The sequence below is a fragment of the Lutra lutra genome, chromosome 2 (assembly GCF_902655055.1).
Source record: "Lutra lutra chromosome 2, mLutLut1.2, whole genome shotgun sequence".
Classification (NCBI taxonomy): Eukaryota; Metazoa; Chordata; class Mammalia; order Carnivora; family Mustelidae; genus Lutra; species Lutra lutra.
In genome coordinates this window covers 108,114,184-108,128,758 of record NC_062279.1, presented here as the reverse complement: position 1 = coordinate 108,128,758, position 14,575 = coordinate 108,114,184, and the positions used below count along the sequence as shown (strand labels likewise).

Below are 14,575 nucleotides of genomic sequence, written 5' to 3'. Positions count from 1 at the left end.
TGGCCCGGGCGGGCGGGGAACTGCGTTCTAACTGCGGAGCGCGGCTTCCGGCCCAGCGCGGGCGGGCGCGGCTACGGCCTTCAGGCGTAGGCCTTCAGGAAAGGGGCGTGGTCGTGGGGGTGAGGAGGGAGAGCGCGAGGGCAAGGAGCGGTGGGCTCCCTGCGGCCGCGGGGTGGGGCTTCGGTCCCCTCGCTGCGCCCGCGTCTCCTCGGAAAAGGCGCCAGCCGCTCGTGAGATGAAGTGCGGGCCGTTAGGTTTTTAAATCCTCGCCCTTGATGTTTGTGCGTATATCGGCGCCGAAAACATACTTGCAGATTCGCAGTAGTGATCATTTTAATGCGGTGGGTATTGACCGTTTCTGCTGAAACGGAAGGAAACAAACTGCTCACACCCCAAACAAACGGCTAAGGACCCCTGAGTCTCAACACAGAGACACAGAGAACAGGCCCGCGGGAGGAAAGGGAGTTGACCTGTAGCTCCCCATTTCAACGTCAACGTCTATCAGTGCAGTGAAAGTGGACGGTTGAAGGTCAAAAAGCAGCCATTGTGATGTAACGTACGTAGGAAGCAGAGGAAAAGCATGCCTCTCCAAGTAACGGAAGATGTGGATACCCGTTAGGTCAGTCTTGTCATGTGAGTAATTTCTGGTTACTGTACTTTAGTAATACACAATCTTTATTATTTTTAAATACATAATAAGACTCCACAAACAAACCATCCAAACAAAAATCGGCCTCCCCTGTCAGAAGTAATTCACATAGGGAACCCAGTGTTCGCCATTCCTTTGCTTTGGTCTCATTTTTTATCTAATTCTGTAAGATTATGGGAGAAGTTCTGTTGTTCAGAGCTCTGTTAGGATTGGAGCAATACTAGGATGACTACTGCTTAAGGAGACAGCGTTATATCCAAGTAACTAAAGTCCATTGAGAGAAAGATTACACAGAGAAAACTAGTAACTTGAAAAACAAGAAGAGAGAATTCTAGGCAGAAGAAGCAGCCCATTAAAAAGTAGAAACAAAAGAAAATATTGCGGGGGTGGTGGGACAGAGGAATTAGGTGTGGTTAGAAGTGAGGCTAGGATGCTGGATTAGGAGGATGTGTGGATGTTTCTTGAGGTGGATTTTAGCTTTCAGTTCTCATTTACAAGTTGTGTCTCACGCAAGGCCAGACATCCAAACATACTCTAGCACTGCCACAATAAACACTTTGTATTTAAAATGTGTGTAATGTAAAACAGTGCCCAAGGATGCTACATTTTCAGATCTGTGATCTGTTTTCCCCTGGGAAGAATAACAGTTGCCATGTTTTTAGTGGCTCTCAAATCTGAGGCTGTCTATTAGCTAAAGGTGTGATGGAAAGAATAGAGCACAGACCTGGGCATCAGGAGTCCTGGCTCTGTCACCTGTGTGCACTAGGACCCTTGCCACACTTGCTCTACCTGGGCTCCAGTATCCTTGTCTATCAAAGGAAATGGGGGGATTCCACACTAAGACTCAGCCCCTAGTTTACAGTCTTCTTGATGTGGGAAACAAAGGCAGAAGAGAAATGAATTTTCTTACTACCCACAGGCCACGGACAAGTCCTTGAAACAGGCAGAATGACATTCCTCTAAGGACTCAACTGCCTCGATGTTAATGTTTATGCTAAGGGAAAAAGGCAACTTTAGCCCAACCCCCAGGATCTTGTAAGTCTATTTTTTAAAAGATTTTATTTATTTCTTTTTGCGAGAGAGAAACTACTTTAACATATAAAAATTCCTTTAGAAATTTCCATTATCTCTAAACCCCCCAAGATACATGTTGGCAATCACCTCCCAAGTCCATGGCCCACTGATATGGATCTTATTAGAAAATAGTAAATGACCTTTTCTAACAATAGCTAGCCCGCTCAAGTTCCTGGAAACCTTGCTTCCAAAATGCCTTAGAAACTTAACTATCCCTAATCCCCTCCCAACTTGAAAGTATATAATGGACCACTCCCCATGACCCCACTGCAGCTCTTTCTTTCCACGGGGCCTGTCCCCGTGTTTTAATAAAACCAGCTTTTTGCTCCAAAGACATCTCAAGAGTTCTTTCTTGGCCGTGGTCTTTGAACCCTAACATCTTTCCTCCATCATTCCACTCTCATCATTTCCATCATTTCCACTCCAGCCCAGTCCTGATCAAATGACAGTTACAATAGAATCACTTTCTTTTACCAAGACTGCGAGACTTTTCCCAAGTGTGGCCTTGGCCTTTCAGGGATCCAGTAATAGTTTCTGTGGTCCCTAACTGGCACCTTCACCCTATTCTTGGGGGTTCTGTCATTTCTCTCTACAGAAAGGGGTACTAGGAAACATGACCCTGCTCACTGAACCAGTTTGGAGACTGCAAAGGGGAGGACTGGCACAGAGAATGGAGTAAGTGATGACTGCTTTTATTTTTGTCTCATAAATGGATCATTGTAATACTTTAAAAATACATATCAAAGAAGCATTATTTGCAAATATACATCATGGAGGCCCTGGAGAGTGGCAGAAACATGGAGGACAGTAGGTCCTTCAGATGTGTTGCAACTGCTCTCCACAGGGGAATGCGAGGGACTGTGGAGGAGGTTAGATTGGGGTGAGTAGCAGGGTGTCTGTGGGGTGTCACAGGGGTAGCAGCTAACATACTTGGTGAATGCTCAATTTGTTGACTCTTCGCTGATCACGTTTCTGCTCTTCACCAGTATGCTAAACTACTTCCTCAGAGTAGTGAGGATGAGTAGAACATTATCAAGTGGAAAAAGAGTTACAATGATGTTCCAGACAGAGGATTGTGTCTGTAGATTGTGAAGGAATACAGAAGAGAAAATGGTCTGGAAATACAATTAATATAGAATAACCATAAATATGAGATTGGAAGGTGGCATGGGCCAGATCAGGGTGGGCCTTTTTATGACCATTTCATGGTCATAGTTACATTTAAATTTTTATTTGGAAATAATCACAAACTCATAGAAAAATTATAAGAATAAGAATAATGCAAAGAAACCCATATACCCATATTTACCTATTGTTGATATTTTATACATTTGCTTCATCTTTTCTTTTTTTTTTTTTAAGAGAGAGAGAGAGAGCAAGCAAGGGACAGTGGGAGAGGGAGAGAGAATCCCAAGCAGGCTCCATGCTCCCCATGGAGCCCAAAGTGGGGCTCAATCCCATGACTCCAAGATCATAATCCAAGCCAAAATCAAGAGACCCACACCCAACTGACTGAGCCACCCAGGTGCCCCTGCTTTATCATCTTTTTTCTTATCATTTATCTGTGTCTACCTCTCTACATATCTTTATCTATCCATAATATTTAAGATATGTATAACATGTAGAGAGAAAGATATACTTCCTGAGCCATTTGTGGGTAAGTTACACATATCATGGTTCTTCATCCAGTATTTTATCGTGTATTTCCTAAGAATTGGGTGGTTCTCTTATATAACACAGCACAGTTGTCAACATTGGTAAATTCAATATTGTTACAACATTTCTATCTAATTGAGCACCAGTATTTCAATTTAGTTAATTGATCCAGTAATATCATTCATAGATTTTTTTTTTCTTCTAGTACTGAATCTACTCTAGGGTCAGATACGGCATTTAGTTTCATTTCTCTCTCTCTCTCTCTCTCTCTCTCTTTAAATAACAGATTTATTGAGGGTTTAGTTAATTTGTTTTTATTTTTATGTTTAGGTACTGGCTTTGCCATGAACATTGTGTTTGTGAACAAGGAAACTATATAAAGGACTTAAATATCCTTTGGAGAGATCTTTTAAAAGCTATAATTGACAACTCACTGCTCAGCCTTTGCATCTGAGGTGGGAAGAGAGTCGCTACACAAATTCAGACCGGAAAAAATACAATGAGGACAAATGCTCCCAAACAACATGATGGGAGAACAACAGAATTTAGTGTCATCTTTTAGAATTAGAAATGCCAAATTGGTATATTCCTTATGGAAAACTTTCTTTTAAATGAAGCACACATCGTACATAAAGGAAATCTGAGTAGTAAGACTGAATAAGAAGAACTATAGGATATACAACCTTCAATAACATTGTTACAGTTGTAATTTAATCATAAAACATTTGAGAATTACAAACCATGTTCTTCTAGTCTGTTTGATTTGACATTCTGAAATTCCTTAGACTATTTCGTAAATATACTTATACACCTTGTCATTTTTTTCTTTGAAATAAAACTGCAACTAGATTCGAGCCATCCTTGCAAGATGTATTTTGCATTATGAATATGTTCACATGATGTGTCTGAGACTAGCTTCACAATAAATCAGTGCGGAATGGGGATGACAGAAAGTGGGTTTGGTGTAGATGAAACAAGGTTTGTTTAACTTCTGTAGGTATTGTCCATAATAAAAAAATAAAAAGAGGAAAACTGCATATGGTATTAAAATGTGTTCAATTTTGGTCATTACTTTTATTTGCTTGCATTGTGAAATATGGTTTTAAAATTTTCATCTTGGCTCATGGATAAAATCATTTCATTATCCTTTATCTCAAACACAATGTTTGGCCTAAATGTTAAAAATGTTTTATTGGAGAGATTATTTATTATTAAAAAAATACATGGTTTACATCCTTGTTTATAGACTCCTCTTCAATGAAATACCATTGAGTCAATTTGTTACATTCCTATTATATTTCAGATTATCATGTTAGTTGTTGCAAAAGAGATTTATTTCACATATCACACAGCTCAAGTGTGCAGTTGAGTGGCTTTTACCAAAATGGTGTAACCTTCACCATAAATCGGTTTTAAAATTTTCATCCCCCCAGTAAGATCCCTAATGCCCTTTTAAAGTTAATCCTCATTCCTACTTCCAGAGCCAGGCAATCACACATCTACTTTCTGTTTCTGTATACTTACCTTTATAAAACACTTCATATGATTGGAATCATTTAAATACTTTGTCTCAGCAAAATGTTTTTTAACTATGGCTTCTCTGTGGTATACTATGTGTCAGTGGTTCGTTCCATTTCATTACTGAATAGTATTTCACTGTATGCATCTACTCTATTTTGTCTATTCATTCACCAGTTGATAGACATTTAGGTTGCTTCTTGTTTGGGACTATAATGAATCATGCTGATAGGAACATTCTCTTGCAAGTATTTGTTTCCCCAGATACCTGGGGATGTAATTGCTGAGAAGTAGGGTAGTTTTATGTTTAACTTTTTGAAAAGCCATAAAACTGTTTCCTTTTTTTTTTTTTAAGATTTTATTTATTTATTTGACAGCGAGAATGGGAGAATGGATAGAAGAAGAAGCAGGCTCCCCACTGAGCAGGGAGCCTGACATGGGACTTGATCACAGAACCCTGAGATCAGGACCTGAGCCAAAGGCAGATGCTTAACTGACTGAGCCACCCAGGTGCCTCACACAGAACTGTTTCAAAAGTGATGGTACCATTTCATATAATCACCATTGACAGACAGTGGTTTCCATCTCTCCACATCTTCACCAATACATGTTATTTTCTGTCAATTTATTATGGTCATTTATTATAATCTCTATTTTCTGTCTTATTTCTCATTCTAGTATGAAATGGTATCTCCATGGTTTTATTTTGGATTTCCCTAATGTTGAATATCTTTTCATGAGCTTATTAGCCATTTACGTATCTTCTCTCTTAAAACATCTGTTCATATCTTATACACTTTTTCATTGGTTTTATTATTGGTTTAGACTCACAAGTTTCTAATTTTTCCAAAGGTGTATAATTCATTACTGGATTTAATTATTTTGAGATTCAAATTATTCTAGATTGGGCCAGTGGGAACCTCTTCAGATGGTTTCTTGTGACATTCCCCATTCTTTCCTCAACACTTCCTCACTTTCTGGCATAATGAAGCTTATTTTATACCTACACTGCCTTAGTTCCAGAAAGAGTCATTTTGTGATGTGCTCCAGTTCCTTTTAATGGGAATGATATTGGAGACCAAGGTCTGGGGACAACTATACTTTAAAGAGATTAGTCTGGAAGCTGTCTGAAGGATATATTTGTTCTCTATTGTTATGCGATAAATTATCCTAAAACTTAGTGGCTAAGGGTGCCTGGGTGCCTCTGTCAGTTGAGTGTCTGCCTTCGGCTCAGGTCATAATCCCAGGGTCCTGGGAAGGGGTCCCATCGGGCTCCCTGCTCAGCGGGGAGCCTGCTTCTCCCTCTGTTTCTCTCTCTCTCTCTCTCTCTCATGAATAAATTAAGAAAATCTTAAAAAAAAAAAAAAAAGACAACTTAGAGGGTCCTTGGGTAGCTTAGTTGGTTAAGCAACTGCCTTCAGTTAAGGTCATGATCCTGGAGTCCCAGGATCAAGTCCCACAACGGGCTCCCTGCTCCGAGGGGAGTCTGCTTTCCCTCTGACCCCTCTCCACTCTCACGCTCGCTCTCTCTCTCTCTCTCAAATAAATAAAATTAAAAAAAAAAAAACAAAAAATAAAACTTAATGGCTAAAGTAAATGATTTCATGGTTTTTGTGTGTCAGAGAATCAGGAGCAGCACAGCTAGGTGGTTCTAGCTAATGATTCTTCAGGTTATAGTCAAGATGTCATGAAAGGCCATAGTCAACCAAAGGCTTCACTAGGGCAGGGATGTCTGATTCCAAGATGGTTCACTTACATAGCTATGGGCAGGATGTGCCAGATTCTTGCTGACTATTAGTAGGAGGCCTCAGCTCCTTGCCATATGGGCATCTCCAGAGGGTCACTTGTGTGTCCTGACAACGTGGCAGCTGGCTTTTCCTGGAACAAGTGATCCAAAAGAGAACAAAGCAGAAGCCACATATTTTTCATGACTTATCTTCCAAAGCTGCACCCCAGTAACCTAGTGGTCACATGAGTCAGCCATATTCGATGTGGAAGGGAACTACAGAAAGAATAGGTAAGGGCGACCATACAACCTCAAGGTCATAAAGACACTTTCCTACATTATTTTAGATTTCTTGCTTTACTTTTCACATCTAGGCCTGTCACTCTCTAGATTGTTTTTTGTATGTGGTGTGAGATAAGGGGTCAGGGTTCATTTATTCCCATATGTTGATATTTACCAGATGCAATGCCAGTCATGGAAAATTCCACCCATTCCCCCACCGTATGACAGTGGCGTCTTTCATCACAAATCAGGTGCCCTTATGTGTGAGAGTCTGCCTCACTGGTCTGTTTGACTTCGTGCTGATCCCACACTGTCTTGCTTACTGTAGCTTTAGAAGGAGACTCGACATCTTGTTATCATGATCATTTTGGCTATTCTGGCTCTGGCTCTTTGCTTTTACAAATACTTTTTTTTTTTTTTTAAGCTTTTGCCACTTTTGCAGCTACTGATGCTCAGGCCCAACCCTGGTAAGACTCTGGTTTAACTGGTCCGGGGAGGAGTCTACGTATCAGCATTTTTACCAAACTCCCCAGGTGAGCCTCAAATACTGCCAGAGTTGAGAGTCACTGATGTAGTTGAACTCTCTTCTATGACAGCAGGAAAAATTGAGGCCCCAGGAAGTTAAATGCTCACCAACAGTTACACGGAGAAGGTAACTGCAGAATCGGGGCTCCAACCCAGGCGCTATCTTCCAGTCCAGTCCTCTTTCCACCGCCTGTAGTTATTGCTGGATATGCCCACTGTAGATGCATAGCAGAAAAGCAGGGAGGAGAAAGATGCCCAGAAACTTCACAACTCCTTACTTGCGGGTGGGGAAAATTACTAGTTCATGGACACAGCCAAGATGCTCAACACGAGAGGCTATAAGGGCGGGACAAGAAACCTGTGCAAGGTCCTGAGCGATCCTCTCTCCAAATCTTTGACAAATGAGGAAACTGAGGCCCAGAGAGGTCATACGGTCAGTTCCTGGCAGAGACACCGGTGTCTGAAGCATGCCATGCCCCTAGTCCCGTCCTCACTTTCCTGCTATATTTGGCTTTCTTCCCAGGTATGCCAGCTTGAGCTCTGCTCCCTTAGAAGTTTTTGCCTACAACTTACCTCTACACACATCGTGGGATGATTCCTGAAAGAAGCAAAGCCTCATTGTTCTCTATGCAATTACATGTCTTATTAACAGAACAGAAAGAACTTACCACTCACATGGCTAAATGGTATTAAGCTAATCTCAGGCCCCCAGAGAAATTATCTCTAATTTCCAATGTAACTCTTGCCTCTAAGATTTTTAATGTGAAGATCTTTATTTCCCCACAATGGGGCAGCAAAGAGCTTTTCAATACACAGTTACTAGCATGTTGAAAATCTGATAGTGGCAGTACTTTTTATTCTTTAAAGTAACTTTCTTAAGCTCTTTTTTCCCCCTTAAGTGCACAGGCAAGGACCTACAATCATAGCTTTTCATTTAGACTAAATTCTGAAAGTTTTTACCAGAGCTTGGCACATAGTAGCCATTGAAGATCTTCCTTAATAAGAGAATAGCTTAAAATAGATGAATATTTTAAAAAATACCATTTAGGGGCACCTGGGTGGCTCAATCAGTTAAGTGTCTGTTTTTGGCTCAGGTCCTGGGCCCAGAGTCCTGGGATCGAGCCTGGCATCAGGGTCCCTGTTCAGTGGGGAGCTTGCTCCTCCCCACTCTTCCTCCCCCTGCTCATGCTCAGTCTCTCTCTCTCTCTCAAATAAATACAATCTTTAAAAAATGCCATTTAATTTAGGTGCTTGAAAAGAAATAAGAATCCTACCTTTGATGTTTTAGGTAAACCCTTAAAATTTGGCATGTTGCTCTCAATTTTCCTTGACCATACGGTAGAGGCAGACCAGGTATCGGAACATGTGGGTTCTGATTCTGGATCCAAGAGTCCTTGGTTTGGTCATTTCACTACTGATTCTTCCATCTCCTGAAACTAAATGAAATTATCTCTAAACTTTTCAGCTCTAAAGTTCTGTTGTGTAAAAACCTTAGCCTAAAGAAGATGTGTTATAGATAGATAGATAGATAGATGTGGTATACATATATATATATATATATATATATATATATATATATATATATAATCTCCATACATACATATACACAATGGGATATTATGCAGCCATCAAAAGAAATGAAATCCTGGCCATTTGGATGGAACTAGAGGATATTATGCTAAGCAGAGTAAGTCCATCAGACAATCAGAGAAAGATAATTATCATATGATCTCTCTGATATGAGGAATTTGAGAGGCAGGGCAGGGGGTCGTGGGGGGTAGGGAGGGAAAAAATGAAACAAGATGGGACCGGGAAGGGAGACAAACCACAAGAGACTCTTAATCTCAGGAAGCAAACTGAGGGTTGCTGGAGTGGAAGGGGAAGGGGCAGGGATAGGGTGGCTGGGTGGTGAGCATTGGGGAGGGTATGTGCTATGGTGAGTGCTGTGAAATGTGTAAGACTTATGATTCACAGACCTGTACCCCTGGGACAAATAATACATTACATGTGAATTAACTAATTAATTACTTAAAAATAAAAATAAAAAACCTTAGCCTATTGTCATTTTAGACTAAAGAAGTTTCAGTTAAAAATGCTCAGTATGCTTTCAGAGCTACAAAAGCTTTACAGATGAATATTAAAATATCTTGAACCAAACAGCCTCAATGCTGTAAGAAATCACACTCAGGGGGTGCCTGGGTGGCTCAGTGGGTTAAGCTTCTGCCTTTGGCTCAGCTCGTGATCTCAGGATCCTGGGATTGAGCCCCACATTGGGCTCTCTGCTCAGCAGGGAGCCTGCTTCCCCCCTCTCTCTGCCTGCCTCTCTGCCTACTTGTGATCTCTCTCTCTGTCAAATTAATAAAATCTTTAAAAAAAAAGAATTAAAAAGAAAATTCCCATTAGTCAAAAAAAAAAAAAGTAAAAGAAATCACACTCAGACCTCAACTGATTAGAGGTGAGCAATTCATAATCAGGTAGACATTTTCATTCACTTACTTTTAAAGGAAAAGATGTTCATTACAGAAAAAGTTGAGAAACATAGAAGAGTTGAGAGCAAAACAAAACTTAACTGTAATTTTAGTATCCAAAATTCGGTCAGTTTGTTTTTTTAGAAGAAGGGATCATAGTGTATTTAGATTTGTGTCCTTTTAAACTTATAGTGCAATATTTTGAGCACTTTGATGCCTTCAAGTTATTAAGAATAATGTTTGTTAGGTAACACTCCATGATTTCACCCTTGCCCCTATTCTGATTATTCTGAACCCAGGACCAGAGAGAATCCATTCAGCTGAAAGTCGTATCATGTTCCTTCTCTATTCAAAACCCTCCATGGCTCCCATCTCACTCAGACTGAGCCATTGTCCCTATCATCTGTGCTCTCTTCCAACTTTATCATTTCCTCTCCTACTACCATCCTTCCTTGTTCACTCTGCTTCAGATGTCCCATTCATGGCCCCTGCACTGAGGCTTGTGGACTTGCTGTCCTTCTGCCTCGAGGTCCTTAGGGTTTGCACTCTGCTTCCCCTGGGTCTTCACTCAAATATCCGCTTCCCAGTGAGGCTTTCTCTGTCCTCTCTACCTAAAAGCGCAACCTCCCCCTGTTTTTTTTCATCCCTTTAGTGATTTTATTTTGGGCTTTAATATTGATGACTAATATCTACACGTATTATTTATCTTATTCACTGTCTGTTTTTCCTCTTTTGGAAATTAAGCTCTTTCATGTCAGAGATCTTCATTTTGGTTGCTTCTATGCCCCAATATCCAGAGCGGGTCTCATAATTATTTTATGTGTGAATGAGTCTGTCTATGACATTGCCCATAGTGTTGAGCATTTGGACTGCTTGTCTTTTCCTTCCTTTCTCTTTTGCTATCAAGTATACGACTGCAACGAATAATGAATAACTAATCCAAAACTATTTTTTCTCTCATTGTTACCCATAGTTATATCTTAGAAGTAGAACTGAGTGAGCCAAGTGGGATGGATATTTACTCAAGAAAACTTCTGGGAGGAATGAGTTTTGATTTACAGAGGAGTTGTAAAGGTAGTGCAGAGAGTTCATGCGTTCCCTTCCCCTAATTTTGACATCTTCCATGACCATGGTATACTTCTCAAAAATGAAGACATTAACACTGAAGACAATGCTATTAACCAAACTCCAGACTTCCCTGGGATTCTCAGGTTTATCCATTAATGTGGTATTCTGGCCCAGAATCCAATGTAGACTACCAGTCTGCAGCTAGGAACAAATACTTTAAAAACCTTCATGTGGGCGCCTGGGTGGCTCAGTGGGTTAAGCCGCTGCCTTCGGCTCAGGTCATGATCTCAGGATCCTGGGATCGAGGCCCGCATCAGGCTCTCTGCTCGGCAGGGAGCCTGCTTCCCTCTCTCTCTCTCTCTGCCTGCCTCTCCGTCTACTTGTGATCTCTGTCAAATAAATAAATAAAATCTTTAAAAAAAAAAAAAAAACCTTCATGCGTAGTCTTAAATTTTCTCCAGAAATATAGTTTCAGTGTAATTGCGAACAGCAATATATGAACACTTCTCTCTAATCAATATTTGATATTTTCCTTTTAAGATGTATCTTTAAAATTTCATGGGTAAAAAATGGTATCTTACTGTTTTAGTTGCATTTTCAATGAATTTAAACATTCTTTCATATATTGGTCATTGGTATTTCCAAAATTTTGTGTGTCTTTCACCTATTTTTGTTTACTTTTTTAGTAGGCTCCATGCCCAATGTGGGGCTTGAACTCCCGATCCTGAGATCAAGAGTTGCATGTTCTATCCACCAACACAATCAGGAAGCCCCTCCCTATTTTTAAAACTGGGTGTTCCATTCACTGAGTTATAAACAATCTATATATTAGGAATATTAAATTTTTTTCAAGACTGATATAATTATTTTTCATGATTTGCGAACTGTCATTTTAGAACACGAGTTTTCCCTTTTTATGTCATCAATCTACTGTGCTTTGTATTTGTGATTGAATCTATTTTTTTATTAACATATAATGTATTATCTGTCCCAGGGGTACAGGTCTGTGAATCATCAGTCTTACACAATTCACAGCACTCACCATAACACATACCCTCCCCAATGTCCATAACCCAGCCACTCTATCCCTAACCCCCAACCCTGAATCTATTTTTTTACGCTTAGAAAAGTAGCTCCCATTCCCATATCAAATGTTTCATATATGGATACTTACATATATAGAATATATATACATACAATATTGTTTCTGCTTTTTAGACTTAACTCTTAGATTTGGGTATATGAAAAGAGAGAAAATATGTTATTCTTTTTTTTTAATTTTTATGTAATCAGCTTTCTTTAAGCTGTTCTCATTTTTTAAAAAGAATTAATTAATTAATTAATTAGTCACAGAGACAGAGAGAGAGCACAAACAGGGGGAGCAGCAGGCAGAGGGAGAAGCAGGCTCCCAGCTGAGCAGGGAGCCTGACATGGGGCTCAATTCGAAGACCCTGGGATCATGATCCGAGCCAAAGGCAGATGCTTAACCAACTGAAAATGTGTTATTTTAATTTTCTAAATAATTAACCAATTGCCCTAGCACTTTTTAAAAATGATATTATTTCCTGTTCCTTCATGGTGTGATGTCACTTTCATACTAGAGGATATGGTTTTATTATCTCTATTCTGTTTCACTGATTCATCTGAATATTCTGATGTTAGTATAAAACTGTTTAGTGATTCATTTTTTTTAAGATTTTATTTATTTTTTTGAGAGAGAGACAGAGAGAACACAAGCAGGGGGATGGGCAGAGAGGGAGAGGGAGAAGCAGACTTCCTGCTGAGCATGAAGCCCCCTTTGAGGCTCAATCCCAGGAACCCAAGATTATGACCTGATCTGAAGATAGACTCTTAACCAACTGAGCCACCAGGCACCCCTAGTAATTCATTTATTTTAAAAAAGATAGTATTGACCCAGAAATAAAAAGCTCATATATATGGTCAAATAATTTTCAACAAGGATACCAAGACCATTTGAGAGGCAAAAGATAGGCTCTTCAACAAATGGTGCTGGGGAACCTGTGTGACCACATACAAAAGAATGAAGTTAGGCCTTACCTTACATCACATACAAAAATCAGTTCCAAATGGGTCAAAGACCTAGACAAAAAAGCTGAAACTAACTGTAACATTCTTAGAAGAAAACAGGGGGAAGTTTTGTGACACTGGACTTAGCAATGATTTCTGATAGGACACCAAAGGTATGGGCAATAGAAGAAAAAATAGACACATTAAACTTCATCAAAATTAAAAACTTGTGTATCAGTATTTCTAAATTGGCAGGAGGTGGAGCAGATTGTAGGAGCTGAGAGTTTAAAGAAACGGAGTAACCATAAATAATAAGGAGGGCTTGGAGGAACAGGGTGATGAGTTTAGGCAGCGTCGTGTGGGCTGCTAGAACAAAAATACCAGACTGGCTGTCCAATAAATAACAAAAATGTATTTCTTACAGTTTTGGAGGCTGGACGTCCAAGATCAGGGCAGAGGATCTGCTCAGAGCCGACTTCCTGGCCCACGGACAGCTGTCTTCACATGGCTCCTCACATGGTGGTGGGGCAAGGATGCTGTCAGGAGCCTCTTTTGTAAGGACTCTAAGCCCTTCATGAGGGCTCCACCGTCATGACCTAGTCACCTGCACAAGGTCCCACTCCAAACACCATCACACTGGGATTAGGCCTGAATATACGAATTTAGGGGGGACGCACAAATATTAGGCTACAACAGGGAGTTCTCCAGAAACGCCACTTTTGAGAGGAGGTGACCTCTGAGCTATGACAGCAGGAGGAAGAGTGGGACAAGGAAAAAGCCGTCAGTGGGCTCATCTGTAGGCAAAATCCACAGGTTGAGGTATTTAAAAAAAATTCTTCTCCCAGAGCTGAGAAGTGTTAGACAAATACTCACTACTTTGCCACAGTAGGCTTCTGTAGATTCATCCCTCCCTCAAATAAGGCTGGATTTGGGCGTGGGAAATCAGAAACCTGAGGGGCAGCACAGTCCTGAAAGTAATTGTGTTCTGAGGGGGAGATTTTAAAAGAAGTACCCTCCAGTTTAAAAGCCATGTTTCTGTTACATTGTGACCATCTTTCTCTCTTTGGAGGTCTGCTCCCTCTTCCATTTCCTAACTGGACATTAAGTTTAAAAATTTTTTTGTTTAGCGGTTAAACAAGAAACAAAAAACCAGACATGATACTATTTTAGTTAAAACTGAAAGTTTAATGAAAGCAACAAAAATTATGTTAAAGATGAGGATTAAAAACTAGGTATTTGGAAGATATATAAAACAAATTACTATTATTTTTATACATTAAATAAATCAAAAGGTACAAAACCGTAAAATGCCAACATATACAAGGAAAGCGTTAACAGTCCTTTCAGTGACTTACCATATAAGATGTTTTTAAAGTGCTACAGTCCGAGACACTGTATTTAAAAGTTTAAGGAATATCTGATTTCAACAAAATCTCATAGAACAGGTTTTTGTTTGCTTTTTTTTTTTTTTTTTCCCCTGAAGTAAGCTACAAACTGCTTGGTTAGGAATGTTGAAAATGTATGTATAAATTAAGGAGTAATGAACTTGCTAATGCCAAATTATTAGTGCAATTCAAATGC

General features: G+C 39.9%; 1 long non-coding RNA gene across 1 annotated transcript; it reads left to right on the top strand.

The window, feature by feature from the left end:
- The first annotated feature begins 78 nt into the window (after positions 1-78).
- Positions 79-4,618, top strand: LOC125093263 (uncharacterized). Its single transcript, XR_007125189.1, has 4 exons — positions 79-633; positions 1,569-1,684; positions 2,319-2,398; positions 3,710-4,618. It is a non-coding gene; the product is annotated as an uncharacterized LOC125093263 (long non-coding RNA).
- The last annotated feature ends 9,957 nt before the right edge of the window (positions 4,619-14,575 follow it).